General features: G+C 40.1%; 1 protein-coding gene across 14 annotated transcripts in view; it reads left to right on the forward strand.

The window, feature by feature from the left end:
- Positions 1-3,187: 3,187 nt before the first annotated feature.
- CTNND1 (catenin delta 1) overlaps positions 3,188-15,049 on the forward strand; it is a 49,255-nt gene continuing 37,393 nt past the window's right edge. For 11 of the 14 annotated variants that reach the window (XM_059142853.1, XM_059142870.1, XM_059142878.1 and 8 more), the window contains exon 1: positions 3,188-3,466. The gene's annotated coding sequence lies outside the window, so the exon portion shown is untranslated. The remainder of the gene's footprint in view (positions 3,467-15,049) is intronic. The other 3 variants (XM_059142885.1, XM_059142913.1, XM_059142956.1) reach the window with 1 other exon arrangement.

Below are 15,049 nucleotides of genomic sequence, written 5' to 3' on the forward strand. Positions count from 1 at the left end.
AAATAACCCAAGTGGAACTCATCTTTTTACTTTGGGTCACCTGAGTGTAAACAGTTTTTCCACTGAGTATTAATCCTTGTGATGCTTTATTTGGAGACAGCTGTTCCAGATAGATTTAACTTTTAACAAGTTTTTCACCACCGAGTTATCTTTTTTTTTTTTTTTTTAATAGGCTCTATACCCAATGTGGGGCCTGAAATCATGACCACAAGATTAAGAGACACATGCTATACCAACGGAGCCAGCCAGGCTGCCCCCGAGATATCTTTTTTGATTTGTATATAACTTTATTTCAAATGTTATCTACAAATTCATTAATATAAAATGCCTTACCCCAGGATTACATAACTGGTAAGCCAAGCGACTTCATTTACTCATCCATCTGTTGCTAAATGTGAGATTTTATGCTGAGCTCTGGGGATATATCTTGAACTAGAGAGACCCTTTCATATCTTCATAGAGCTTATCTTCTGGTGAGGAGACAGGAAAGCACACACAAAAGGAAGGCAAAATACTTGCAAGTTTTTAGTGGTGATGTGAGGAAAACAAGACCAATCTATCTGTAGAAGATCATAGAATATTCTAGAATACGGGTCTGATCTAGGAACCAATGAATCAACAAATGGTTTTTTTCCCCCAAACATTTCTTGTGCTGGTGGTTTTCTTTTGGCAATCATCTTTGGCTTCTGAATTTGCTATGGAGGATCAGGAATACTAAATGGAGAGTAGAGGTAGAAGATGTGATAAGAGGGATGCTGGGTGACTCAGTTGGTTAAGTGTCTGCCTTCAGCTCAGGTCATGATCTCAGGGTTCTGGGATTGAACCTGGCGTTGGGCTTCCTGCTCAGCGGGGAGTCTGCTTCACTCTCTCCCTCTGTCCCTTACCCGGGCTCAGGTGCACTCTGTCTCTCTTTTTCTCAAATAAATAAAATCTTAAAAAAAGTAAGACGTGAGAAGATAGTAGCAGAAGATTCCTAGAGAATGAGAGCGAGAGGTTGTTATTTCTCTGTTAAATGTATTTATTTTTCCAGTCTGGTTTGTTTAAAGCCCACCAAACGTGCTGTGATGCCTTTTTGAGAGAAGTCATTTTTTTGGCCACTTGAGATCAAATATGAGGGTCTGTGAGACTGCAGACAGAATATGAGGGGGTGGATAATGCCCTTTTCAGCTTAATTGGAAGGGCACATAACAGAGAGAAGTGGAATTCTGGTTTAGATAGATAAGGAAAGGTCAGATTATAGTTAATAAAGTATAGTTAATTGAAAAAAGTATAAAAAATAAAAAATATAGTATAAAAATAAAAAAGTGTAGTTAATAAAAGTGTGACTTCAGTGTATTGAGTGAATAAATGTAACACCTTGAAAGCAGATGAGGAACTTGGCCTTTATCCTGACCCCAGTGTGAAGTGATGGATAGAGCATGGGCTTTGGAGTCAGATGGATGAGGGGTTCACTTCTCAGCTGGATGATCTCATCATCAAGTTTCTTCACCTTGTTGAACTTTGATTTCCTCATTTGTGAAATGATGGTAGTACTATGTCCATGGTGTTTTAGAACTTAGAGATAATGAGTGCAAAGTGCCTTTCACATGATAGATGCTCTGTTATTGTTTGCTATTATGGGGCATTGGTGAGCCACTGAAGGTTCAGGGACAAGGTTGATACTGGTGATAATAACTTATTCTTAGTTTATAACCAAATGCAGTACGTTTTAAGAACTTTATGTGTGTTGGGGCGCCTGGGTGGCTCAGTGGGTTAAGCCACTGCCTTCGGCTTGGGTCATGATCTCAGGGTCCTGGGATCGAGTCCCACATCAGGCTCTCTGCTCATCAGGGAGCCTGCTTCCTCCTCTCTCTCTCTGCCTGCCTCTCTGCCTACTTGTGATCTCTCTCTGTCAAATAAATAAATAAAATCTTAAAAAAAAAAAAAGAACTTTATGTGTGTTTTAATTCTCACAGCAGTCCTGTGAGAGAGATAGAGTTATTATCCCCATTTTACAGTTAAGGAAACAGAGACTCAGAGAGGTTATATAATTTGTCCAAAGTCACATAGTAATACATTTACTTAAGTGTCCTTGCAGAGGAGGAAGGTTTGTAGCCAAGGCAGTTTGAGTGCAGAATTTGTGCTTTTTTTTTTTTTTTTGACAGAAAGAAATCACAAGTAGACGGAGAGGCAGGCAGAGAGAGAGAGGGAGGGAAGCAGGCTCCCCGCCGAGCAGAGAGCCCGATGCGGGACTCGATCCCGGGACCCCGAGATCATGACCTGAGCCGAAGGCAGCGGCTTAACCCACTGAGCCACCCAGGTGCCCCAGGGATAATTCTTAACTCAGGAAAAGAATACTCATATAATCATCTACTTGGGTTAAATGTAAAAAGAGAATGTAGGAACTCTAGCATCTTAAGCTCCAAGTATACAAAGAAACTGTATTTTCTTAACAGGAGACTTGTTTTTTCTTACACATGCTGTGAATGCCTCTAAATATATTGCTTGCTTATTAAATTCCATTTATTCTCCCCCCCATCAAACCCTCCTTATTTTGATTTGGGGACAAGTGGGAAGACAGGATTTTCCTCAACAGCTTAGTGGATTTAGCTTCCTGCTAGTTGAAATATACATATAGACTCTAAAAACTGTTAACAAGTCCAGGCATTTATTTTTTCTCATTAGCTCTTATGCAGTTAAATGACAACAAGGAAATTGAGAGTTTACCTCAGATATTCCCTACCATCCTAATCAATACATAATAGTTCTATTTCTAGGATTTTTCTCTCCTTCCCTTCCTGTCTTCTTTTGGGAAAATGCCTTGGGTTGAAAGCAACAAACCAAATAGCAGCAGGCAAATAAAATCAGCTCTTCTTCTATTTCCCTACCCGGAAACGAAGGGAAAGAGAGCAAGAACCCCACCACAGAAGAGAACTGAAGCTTAGGCGTGCCATCCTGAAAAGCCCTTGTCCCTCCCCCCACCCCGGAGCTCTGCAGCAATTCCTCAGAGATTGTGTAGTCTCCACTTTAAATATAAATATATATATAAAACTTCCCCCTGTCTCTTTCTCTCCTCCTCTCGCTCTCCTTTTTATTTTTTTAATTTCCTATAATAAAGTTTCCTATTGGATAAAATCAGCTCCCTGATTTATGCCTGGTTCCTATTGGAAGTTCTCAGGGGCTGACATCACTTAGGAAAGCGAGGGGGTAGGGCTGCCAGATCAGTTTGTCACCACCCAGGCTCCCTAGCCTTTGGCTGGGTGCAACTTCCATTTTAGGTGTTGGATCTGAGAGAAAAAAAAAAGAGAGAGAGAGAGAAACTGAGAGAGAGGGAGAGAGAGAGAGAGAAAGAAGAGCAGGAAAGATCCTGAAAGGAGGAAGAGGTGGTGAAAAATCAAGTACCTTGCTGGATTTGTCTTTCTCAGCACACTGACGAAGCCTTGGGTTTCTTTCTTAAAGGACTGGTTTTTAGAAGTCCACATTTGAGGTGTGTGCCTTTTTAAAAAATGTGTGTACAGACGGGTAAAGGAGGAGAAGCCAAGTCGAATTTTTGTCTTACGGTAACCAGAGGGAGTTAAAAACGAGAGAATCTGCTCTGCTGACGGGTGACTTTTAAGCAATTATTATTTTTTCTTTCTACTTACTTGGGGAAATTTGGGTATTATATTAGAAAGTAAAATATTCAAGACCCAGAAACAAACTTCTAGGTCTCTCTAATATAGAGATTAATAGATTCAGAGGGGTGAGAGCAAGTTTACATTTACATGTAAATTTACATTTTGGTGTGTTCTCTGATTTTATATTTTTTAGGGTTTTAAGCTAACAGATTTCTATTTTCAGAGCCCAAACCGAAAGTTCGGTATTTTGGCATGTTGCGTGTGGGTTGGGAAAGGAATTTGTCCGGGTCGGAAGCTAGTTACACAGATGGTTCTTCATATGTTTCAAAACTTTTTTCCCCCCGTTATCATTAGATTTATGGAAGTGGAAAGTTGTAGGGAGCTTTGCAGCTTTAAATGGTGGTGTTTTTTTCCTTCAGAGAGTTTGAACGGCCCAGATCAGTTTCAGCTCTGCTGTTCCTGGGTGGATCCCTCTTTTACTTTTCCAGGTGCGGTGGGTGGGAGCCTCGTTCTCCCTAGCCTAGCCTCCCTGCTTTGCTTTATAAAAGAAAACAAATGGATCCATGTTAAACAAACTACCATTCCTTTCTTCTTAAGACTACCTTTGACGGCAGAGATTTGTGGAGGTGTAGGTTCAGTTTGCAAGTACCATAACGTTTAAATGCTTCGAGGGATAAGGAAATTCTAATCATGCTTTTTCAGTTCACCTGAATAAAGTGGCAACACACCTGGAAATATTTTTAGCTTTGTGCCCCTTGAAAGGGCCGTGGATTTAAGGAGATGAGGCTAAGAGAAAACACTCAATGCAAACTTTAGTGTTTAGAATGCATTTAAGAAAGCACAACAGAAATTCTTATTTTTAAGCCAGCTGAAAGTTGTTCTTTGGAGCTGAGTTTTTTTGTTTGATATATTTGCCGTGAAATCAGAAATCCGTAAGAGCTGAAGGCCCATGACTGCTTTCATATATTTAATCTTAAGATTTGTTTTGATTTTGTTTTTGCAAATACATTCTTGGAAAAATACTGTTTGTAGATAATTATATAGCCAACTCATCAGTAGCTGAAAACCGAGTGTTCCCTTCTTTCTGTCTTTGAAAATGCGAATCGGTCTGAAAATTATAGCTGGAATAGATACTGCCCTGATTGTAACAAGATGGGCCTTAATAGATAAGCAGCTCTTTAGCTTTAAACTGGTATGTATTTTTAAAAATCCTCTGGTTTTGTGCCCTCCCCCCATTCTTTTTAGACCACAACTCTTCCTTGAATTTCTTTACCAGAATGAGAGTATTTCTTGAAAGATGATTTCATCCTTGTGAGGTTGTGGCTTCAGAGGAAACAACTTTGTTCCTCCTTTTAATATAATCTATGCGAGGGCTACAGTAAAATCTGCATGTCTGAATCTCATAATTATAGCAAGTGCAGTTAAAAAGAAAGGAAAAAGAATGTGTACAGTCTGTTGGGCTGTAGTTCTTATTTAATATTTTCTGAATTTTCTTTCAAACATTTCTCTGACTCCAGCCAAGGGGAGGTTTCTTGGTGGATCTTTGGAGGGTTGGTCATGTTGCTGCCAGAGTGTCGGTTTCCCACTCAACCTTTAGGGGGAGGGATGAGGGAATCTGAAGAAGGAGTACAAAGGCAGTTTGAAAATAGGTTCTGGATGACTGAGTGGTGGTGATTTGGTTCCAGCTTTAAATACTGGGCTTTGTGTAGCTACAGTGAGCATCCTAGTGACTAGTGTCCAGGACTATTTCCACGGCTGAGGCTTTGTTTTGATTGGTGTGTATTATAGAGCATTTTGGTTGATAAGATGGAAGATTTGTCTTTTATCTCACCTCTACTAGTTCTTTCAGGAAATACAAGGGGTCCAAATAAGTAAATCTTTTATTTTCTGTTTTGCTTCTCATTTTGGTTTTTGGGTAAAAAATGACAAGTAAGTATGAGTTGTGCAGATTTTCCTTTTTTTTTTTTGGTTCGGCTCCTATATACTGTTGGTTTCTTTGTTATATGACTAAGGTATGGTCTGTGTATTCAGGTGGGAGTCTCTTTGGGTGGTTAGAGTTCTAGCACCTTTCTTAGGGTTCCAAATTATGGAGAGTCACAGGGGCAAGGCCGTGTTCTCTGAGTGTAAAAATTGGGACTATTTGAGATAAAAAACAAAAAAAGAGCTCCGAGTAATTGCAATTCAGCCTTAGGTTTATGGTTGCTCTCTAGGGATGGGTGAGACAGGATGGATGCAGATAAATTAAGCATAGATCACTATACAATTGGAATAACAAAATGATTAGCTCTGTATAATTTATTGCTTCCTATTTTTAGTATCTGATGGTCCCCTGTTACTTCTAGCCCTTTCTCCCCACCCCCTTGTTTTTTTACTGCATGGTAAGCATTTTGCATAAACTATTTACTTAATTTCCCACAACAATTTTTTAAGGAATGTGAGCCTCAGAGAAGCTGAGGTTTGCTGAAAATCTCACTGCGTGTAAATGGCCACGGACAGGATTAAATCCTGGTCTGATTAACTACAAAGTCCATGGACTTAGCCACTAATGTTCTACCATTCTCCAAAGAGAACAGAAACAAGAACCAGAACTAAAATGAGCCCTTGCTAGAGGCAGAAGTGTTTAATTTTGTAGAGGGCCAGTCCCCACTTAGATTTCCAACCCCCTGAATATTGGGATAATATATGTAAAATATCCATTTTCCACAAATCCCATAGGGAGCTGAATATGTTAGAATGGGTATTATCTCACTCGAAAACAGGGATCTTCCCATGTGCTCATCATTGCTGTCCTGACTTCTTAAACTTACTGGAAATGCCTCCAACTTTGATTATCAGTGAAATTTCTTCTTCCAGACAATTTTGGAATGATCTTGCCAACTTGTAGGGAGAGGCTTGTAACAGTAGCTCAAATGATGTTTATCACACTGTGTTAAAATTGTCTGCTTATTTTTGTCTTTCCCTCTAGACTGTGAGCTGCTTGAGTGTAGATGCTGTGTTACTTCTGTGTCCTCTTAGCACCTATCTCAGTGTCTGGTGTGTACCAAGGTGTCAGTAAGCCTTAGTTAAATAAAGCACTTGATAGGAATCACTGAGGGACTTTTGTGGGGAAGGCTGAAAGGAAGTTGAGATAGGAAGCAATACAGCCTAGATTAATGAAATCACATTGTGATTTAGAAACTTCTGCTGTATAGTTTGTAGTTTCGACCTTTTACACATTTCCTCTCGTTTTTAAGTAAGGTTTCTGGAGATAATCGAAGTCTTAACATTTTAATTAAAAACAAGATTCTGTTTCTTTTCTGGGCAGGATGTCCAAAGAATAGTATAAAAAGTAAGGATCCTAATATTTCATAATTTAGGCAGCTGTAAACTTCAATCACTGAAACTTTAAATACAACCATTGCCTACAGGGAGGCACTGCTTACCTGGAACTTATAGGGCAGCAACAGGAAAGTATTGCTTTCAGACAGGTTGGAAGTGAGTGGTTTTTATACTAATAAATAAAACCATAAAAAGCTTGGGATGATAGTTTTGACTATCAGTGTTCTAAAGGAAGTATGTTCAGATATCATTGTATTTTTTAAATTAGTGCTTCTGCCATGAAACTTCAGGAGATTTTGTTCACAAAATGTATTGAGAAGTTTATGAATTTGAGAACCCAAATTAATTTTCATGGGTAATTTAGAGAGATAGTAACAAGGCACTTGCCTAAAATAATGATGCATAGGTTATCAGTATATGATTTCATGTTCTCTTCCATTGCACAAGGAATCAAATGCCAGGATCATAAAGCTGAAATAGGGATTGCTCTCCCTAAATGCAGCAACCTGCAAGGTTTCCAATAGAGAGCATTGATACAGCCTGGCAGCAACATAGTAAGGAGGGAAGAACTGATATTCTGGTTAGAACTAGCAAGGGGGAAATAAGTGTATGGATAGATTAGTATTTGGTTATATTGTATAATGTATTTTGGGGAATAAATGTGCTCCCACGCCCCATATTTAGGATTACATGTCATTGATTATTAAATATTAAGCATTGAGAATAGAGCCCACATTTACTGTTGTGCTTCAGGGATGGTATTCCCCATTTTTAGGGCCATTTCCTCTCCAGTGAGTCCTTCAGTATGACTGGAGTGGTGTGGGCAATTTAGATCAGGCATTTAGTGGGACGTTACAAGGATCATTTTCTTAAAACCTTCTTTTCTGGCCAAAAGGTAATTTGGTCATCACTTTTAGAAAAGATATCCTGTTGTATGATAAAATCAACTTCAAACTTTTGATTTTGAAAAAAATTTCAAACTTAGAGGAAAGTTCCAGGAATAGACAAGAACTGCTATGTATCCTTTAGTCACTTAGACACCCATGGTTGACCTTTTGCCTCAAATGCTTTATTATTCTGTATTTTTTTTTTTTTTTATCAGTATGCTGACTGAGCAGAATTTCCAGTCTAAGAGTTCCACAGATCTGGAGAGGCAAGGCACGGTAGCATAGTGGTTACCAGCGCGGATCCCTGAGCTAGTCTACTTGGATCCACTCTTGCTCAGCCACTACTAGTGCGTAGCCTTGGGCAGATTGTTTAACTGCTCTAAGCCTCTCTGCTGGTAAAATGAGGACAAGGTTATCCATCTCATAGAATTGTCATGATGCTTAAGTGATTTAATATATGTAAAAACGGTGCTCATGGTTAATGTCTTGTAAGTTTTTGCATTAGAATGGGTGCTTTAAATGAATTCAAGTATCTTTTGCCTGTTGGACTAAAGACCCTTTAAGACCTTAAAGAGTCTTTCAACCTGATGTTCTCTGGTACAGATTTTGTATTAGGGAATAAATGGGCTTCCCATTTATTTATTTTATTTATTTATTCCCATGAGTAAGCTTTTTTTTTTTTTTTTAAGATTTTATTTATTTATTTTTAAGGATTCATTTATGTACTTGAAAGAGGGAGCATGCACACATCGGGGAGGTGTGGTGGGAGAGGATGTTTTAAGCAGTTGAGTGGGGAGCCTGATGCAGGGCTCCAACTCAGATTCCTGAGATCACAACCTGAGCCGAAACCAAGAGTATGTTGCTTAACTGACTGCACCACCCAGGCGCCTCTAAGATTTTATTTTTAAGTAATCTTTATGCCCACCGTGGGTCTTGAACTTAACAGCCCGGGATATCTTGTATGCTCCACAAACAGCCAGCAAGGCACCCCAGGCTAACTTTTTTTTTAACAGGGGAAAAGTGTCTAATAATAGGCAAGTCTGGGGAGTTATTTGGACAGGGTTGTCCAAAATATAGAGATGGATAACTTTTAATAAAGTAAAGTGAGCATTATTGGGAGAAGAGAAACAGATTGCAGAGCTTGAATCTCTTTTTTTTGTTTTTTAAAGATGTTATTTATTTACTTGACAGAGATCACGAGTAGGCAGAGAGGCAGGCAGAGAGAGGAGGAAGCAGGCTCCCTGCTGAGTGGAGAGACCGGTGTGGGGCTCAAGCCCCATGTGGGGTTCCATCCCAGGACACTGAGATCCTGACCTGAGCTGAAGGCAGAGGCTTTAACCCAGTGAGCCACCCAGGTGCCCCGCAGAGCTTGAATATCTTAATGGTAATTTCTTCAGAGACTTGGAGACTTTAGGGACAAGCAGCTGTACAGGTTGCTACTTTTTTTTTTTTTTTTAAAGATTTTTTTTTTTTTTTTTTTTTTTTTTTAAGATTTTATTTATTTATTTGACAGACAGAGATCACAAGTAGGCAGAGAGGCAGGCAGAGAGAGAGGAGGAAGCAGGCTCCCTGCTGAGCAGAGAGCCCGATGCGGGACTCGATTCCAGGACCCTGAGATCATGACCTGAGCCGAAGGCAGCGGCTTAACCCACTGAGCCACCCAGGCGCCCCTTAAAGATTTTATTAATTTATTTTCGAGTGCGTGTGCATAGGTTGTGGGGAGAAGGAGCAGAGGCAGAGGGACAGAGGCAAGAGGGAGAAGCAGGCTCCCCACTGAACAAGGAGCCTGATGTGGGGCTCCATCCTAGGACCCTGAGATCATGACCTAAGCCAGAGGCAGACACTTAACCACTGACCAACCCAGGTGTCCCTCTCCCAGCTTTTCCATCTACAAGAGGTAGAACTCTAGCATCCGTAAACTTTCTTTAATTTTGCAGAGAAGGGACTGGAAAAGGTTTGTTTGGGCTTATTATTTTTTACATTGGATCAGATTCTTTACCTTGAAGTGTTTTCCAATCAGGGTTTTGTAGATTAATATCCAGCTGTGAATTGCTGTACAGAAAACTACCTAAAAATGAAGGCAGGCTTTTACTATCCCCTTTCTTGAAATAAACTTCCCTCTTTTATGTTCAGGAAGCATCATTCTCTATTTTCAATCCTGATTTATGAACATTTGTAAAACTGGGGCATGTAGAAATTTTGAGTTCATCATTGCTTCCTGTGAGAAGTGTGCTTCTAAGAAAGAGGTCTGGCTTGTATGTGGAAAAGGCCAACTGTGGCCTGTGGGAAATGTATATGTGTTAGATGCAGCCTTGCCTGGAAACTTCTAGGTTTCTTCTAGGTGAAGGTCTTCCTTTTCGTCAAACTAACTAACCCATGAAACCGGTGTTCTGAAAACTATTTATTTATTTATTTATTTATTTATTTATTTATTTTTTAAGATTTTATTTATTTATTTGACAGAGAGAGATCACAAGTAGGCAGAGAGGCAGGCAGAGAGAGAGAGAGAGGAGGAAGCAGACTCCCCGCCGAGCAGAGAGCCCGATGCGGGACTCGATCCCAGGACCCTGAGATCATGACCCGAGCCGAAGGCAGCGGCTTAACCCACTGAGCCACCCAGGCGCCCCTGAAAAGTATTTAAACTAATTTCTGTTGACACTCCATAGCTTCCTATCATAACTCCCCACTCAGCTCTTTACATTTTTTTTAATTTTTTTTATTTTTTAAAGATATTATTTATTTATTTGACAGACAGATCACAAGTAGGCAGAGAGGCAGGCAGAGAGAGACAGGAGGAGGAAGCAGGCTCCCTGCTGAGCAGAGAGCCCGATGCGGGTCTCGATTCCAGGACTCTGAGATCATGACCTGAGCCAAAGGCAGCGGCTTAACCCACTGAGCCACCCAGGCGCCAGGACTCTGAGATCATGACCTGAGCCAAAGGCAGCGGCTTAACCCACTGAGCCACCCAGGCACCCCGCTCTTTACATTTTTTTAACCCACATTTTCGTCTACTGATTCTTCTACGTTTTCTCCTTTTTGTTTGTTTTCCTGATCTCTGGTGTCTATCTTTTCTCCTGAGGTTGGTAGTGTTCATGGGCATTGCTTTGCCTTGCTAGCACTTAATATGAAAGAAGTTTCTGATTCTTATCGTAGAATAAATTGGACTTTTGTGCTAAAGGTACAAGTATTAGGATGCTGCTTCTGGTTTATTTCAGTTAGAGATTTAAGATAAATTGTGATTAAAGAAGATCTAGTAATTCAGATTAGTTATCTTTTTGATTCTCATATCTCATCCACATTTACTAATTAATTACTCATTTTGGGTCACTTGACAGTGGAGCAAAAGAATTGTACTTTTCCAACGGTAAATTACCAGTTTTGTGTGTGTGCTTCCTGTGTTGTTCTCTATTGGAATGCAGTAGCACATTGAGAGATTGCTTTGTGGCATGAAAAGATTTTTGTTTTAGGGAGCTTATATTTTAAGGAACCAAAATATATTCTGATGGTTGAGGACATAAGACATTGTTAGGGAAACTGGGTCAACTTTTCAATACTTTTATCAAAGCACCTACAGTTACCATTTCTTTGCAAGTGAAGTGAATTTCCTTGAAACAAAGTAACTGGTGTATATTCAACACACTTTTAAAATAGAGTAGCCTGTTTTAAAGGAGAAATTAGTGCCAATCTGATTTGTTTCCACTATTTCTCTGTTGGAAGGGGGAAGTTCTGTAACTTCTCTGCTGTTCTGTTCTCCATTGACTACTTTGTAAACCAGGACAGAGTTGGTCATTTGAATGTGTACCCTGCTGCAGGTCAGGCCACAAGAGACCCCAGCTGATGGGCCTAAGATCACAATTAGAAAAAAAAGTATAGAAAGTTACATTAAATGGAAATCAAGGATGTGCTAGGTGCATTTCTAAAATTAAATATCATCACAGATCTTTCAGAGAGCTGCCAAAGGTAAACAAGAATCTTTTCACTCTTTCCTATTTTTATTTTTAAAAATTGGCTTCTTAGGCTATTTTAAGAAAACATGGCAGCATTCTTTCTTTGTCCCATCCTGTTCTCTTACTACTGTACATGACTCTTATATACATGTGAAAATAACTGTTTTGCAACCAGTCATAAGACTCAGAAGACAATATATAGTCCAACATACTAATTGAAAGAGGGAATTGCTGGGGCACCTGTCTGGCTCAGTTGGTGGAGCATGGGACTCTTTTGGGGTTGTAGTTTTGAGTCCCATGTTGGGTGTGGAGATTACTTAAAACTAGAAAATCTTAAAATTAAAGGGGTGCCTGGGTGGTTCAGTCATTCATCTGCCTTCAGCTCAGATGGTGATCCCAGAGTCCTGGGATCCAGCGCTGCACCCGGCTCCCTTGCTCAGTGGAAAACCTGCTTCTCCCTCTCCTGCTTCTCTTGCTTGTGGTGCCTCTCACTCTCTCTCTGTCAAATAAATTAAATAAAATCTTTAAAAAAGAAAATTGAATTGTTTTGCACGTATAAATGTCACTCTCTTGGTGTAGAACTTTTTTGCTAGAAACCTTTTGGTGGGAGAGGGGCAGGATTTTTTTACTCCAAACATTTAGTTGTAACAATATGGAGTTACCTTTTAAATCTCCTGACAAGATGTAGTGAATAAACCTTTGTGTGCAAAACGAAAGTATAGAAAGAAAAATGAACAAAGCTATTTTTCTAAAATTTAACGTTTTGTTTTCATTGGCAAAGTGAAACATCTTCCTTCATTTAAAAGAAATTTGAGGGACACCTGGCTGACTCAGTTGATAAAGTAGCTGCCTTTTGGCTCAGGTCATGATCCCAGGGTCCTAGGATCGAGCCCCACATCCAGTCCCACATTGGGCTCCTTGCTCATATGGGAGCCTGGTTCTCCTGCCAGCCATTCCCCCTGCTTGTACTTTCTCTCTGACAAATAAATAAATATTTAGAAAAAATAAAAAATTTGAGAGCCTGTGTTATGCTATGCACTAGAGTATTCCAGTACACCAGATAGACCTCACAGAGTTTATATTCTAGTTGAGAGAGAGAGATAATAAATAAATAAATAAATGTATAGTATGCCAGAATGTGGTGATACCACTGGAAAAAAAAAAATAAAGCAGGGGCACCTGGGTGGCTCTGTGGTTAAGCCTCTGCCTTCGGCTCGGGTCATGATCTCAGGGTCTTGGGATCGAGCCCTGCATCGGGTTCTCTGCTCAGCAGGGAACCTGCTCCCCACCCCCCTCTGCCTGCCTCTCTGCCTACTTGTGATCTCCACCTGTCAAATAAATAAATAAAATCTTAAAAGAAAAATAAAGCAGAATATGTAGAGTGGTGAATAAGAAGTGCAAAGGTAGGGGGAAGTTTTTGAATATAGAGAGTGGTTGGGAAAGGTCTCACTTAATAAAATATGTTTGAAGATTTTTATTTATTTATTTGGCAGACAGATCACAAGTAGGCAGAGAGGCAGGCAGAGAGAGAGAGAGAGAGAGAGAGAGAGAGGAGGAAGCAGGCTCCATGCTGAGCAGAGAGCCTCATTCGGGGCTTGATCCCAGGACCCTGAGATCATGACCTGAGCCGGAGGCAGAGGCTTTAACCCACTGAGCCACCCAGGCGCCCCTCAAATATGTTTGAGAGAGAGACCTAAAAGATAACTAGGGTAAAGTCAGGTAGATAGGAGTAGAAAATGCAAAGGTCCTGGGGCTCATTGTTACCAGTGAGCAAGAGAGATGAGGGGAGAAGTAGACCTCCTGAGGTTCAATGGATATGTGTTTGGGAGAAGAGGGGATAATTTAGGACCTTGTCATGCACTGTACAATGCAAAAAAGTGTCTCCTCCTCAATTCAGACCGCAGTGACAGCAGCCATTAACAATTTTTTGTGTGTTCTCTGAAGAGTTGAGGCAATACCTGACCCAGCCTCTATCTTTGTCCTGTTGCAGAAGTTCTCTGTGAGTATAGTCAGCACATAATTTGCAGAATAGCACATTTTGCATAGGTTGATGACCCTTGTCTTGGAGAATATAATAGTAGGGAACTACTTAAAATAAGCTTATATGTGTTTGGGAAGTAAGATAAAAAAAAATTTCTTCCCTAGAGAAGTATATTTCTCTACCTTTTTATCTACATAGTTTTAACAGGAGAACTGATAGCCTAGATCTGGTATGGTTTCCTTTTGAGTACATTTGTTACTTTGTTTTATGACCAAATATGCCTGCCCCACTTATCTGTTGGTTTTCCTTTGTTCATTTGACCAAAAGGCTCCTGCTTCCCCTAAGTCCTAATCGTTGGTATTTAATGGCTTCAGGGACCATGATATAGGTCACCATATTTATATTCCTATTTTGCACTGTTTCCCTTTTCCAGATATATGTTTAAGCATTAAGGGTTATTAAGGATATACTGAGCCACTTGGCCTGGTTGACTTTGGTGGGATTGAGGGATAAGTACCCACTATTTAGTGATCGATGTTCTATGGCAGCCATGTATGCGAAAGTAAAAGGATATTTGATTTCCAGAGTACTTGTGTTTTGACTCACCCATTCTTACTTTCCCTCTCAAGATAATCTGGTTTAGCTAGTCTTGTCCTTCAGTGAAAGAATCTCTCTGTCTCCCTTTCTCTCTCTAAGTTTGGAGTTTAGCCCTACAACTTGACCTGATTACCCTCTGTCCTTCCCTTTAATTATACCTATCTGTTGTTATCCTGTTACTTAATATCATCCTTGGGAGATGACCTCAGTCAGGAAACATTTACTTCCTTACCATCCCCTTCTTTGGTCAAGTAACTGTGTCATCTTGCATAGGAAAAACTATAGGCAATCACAGATTCCCCTAATTTTGAAGTTGCTTTAAATAACTGCTTGGTGCATATTACTTCAGTATTCATATATGTTTGTAGTTGTCTTTTCAAAAAATATTTATTTTAGAGAGGGCAAGAGCACACTCACACATAAATGGGGAGGGGCAGAGGGAGAGGGAGAGCCAATCTCAAAAGCAGACTCCCCACGGAGTGCAGAGCCCCTGTAGGGCTCCATCCATCACCCTGAAATCATGACCTAAGCCGAAACCAGGAGTCGAGTGCCCAGTTAACAGAGCCACCTAGGTGTCGCATGCTTGTACTTGTCTCGAAAGTGTTTTTCAGTAGTATTCTTCTTTACTAAATCTTTAGTGACACACGTTTCCTGTGGAAATATTTCTTTTTATGGTTCTTCTAAAACATTTTGCTACTCACTTGCTCTTACTCAAACTAGAAG

This window comes from Mustela lutreola, chromosome 1 (assembly GCF_030435805.1).
Source record: "Mustela lutreola isolate mMusLut2 chromosome 1, mMusLut2.pri, whole genome shotgun sequence".
NCBI classification, from domain to species: domain Eukaryota; kingdom Metazoa; phylum Chordata; class Mammalia; order Carnivora; family Mustelidae; genus Mustela; species Mustela lutreola.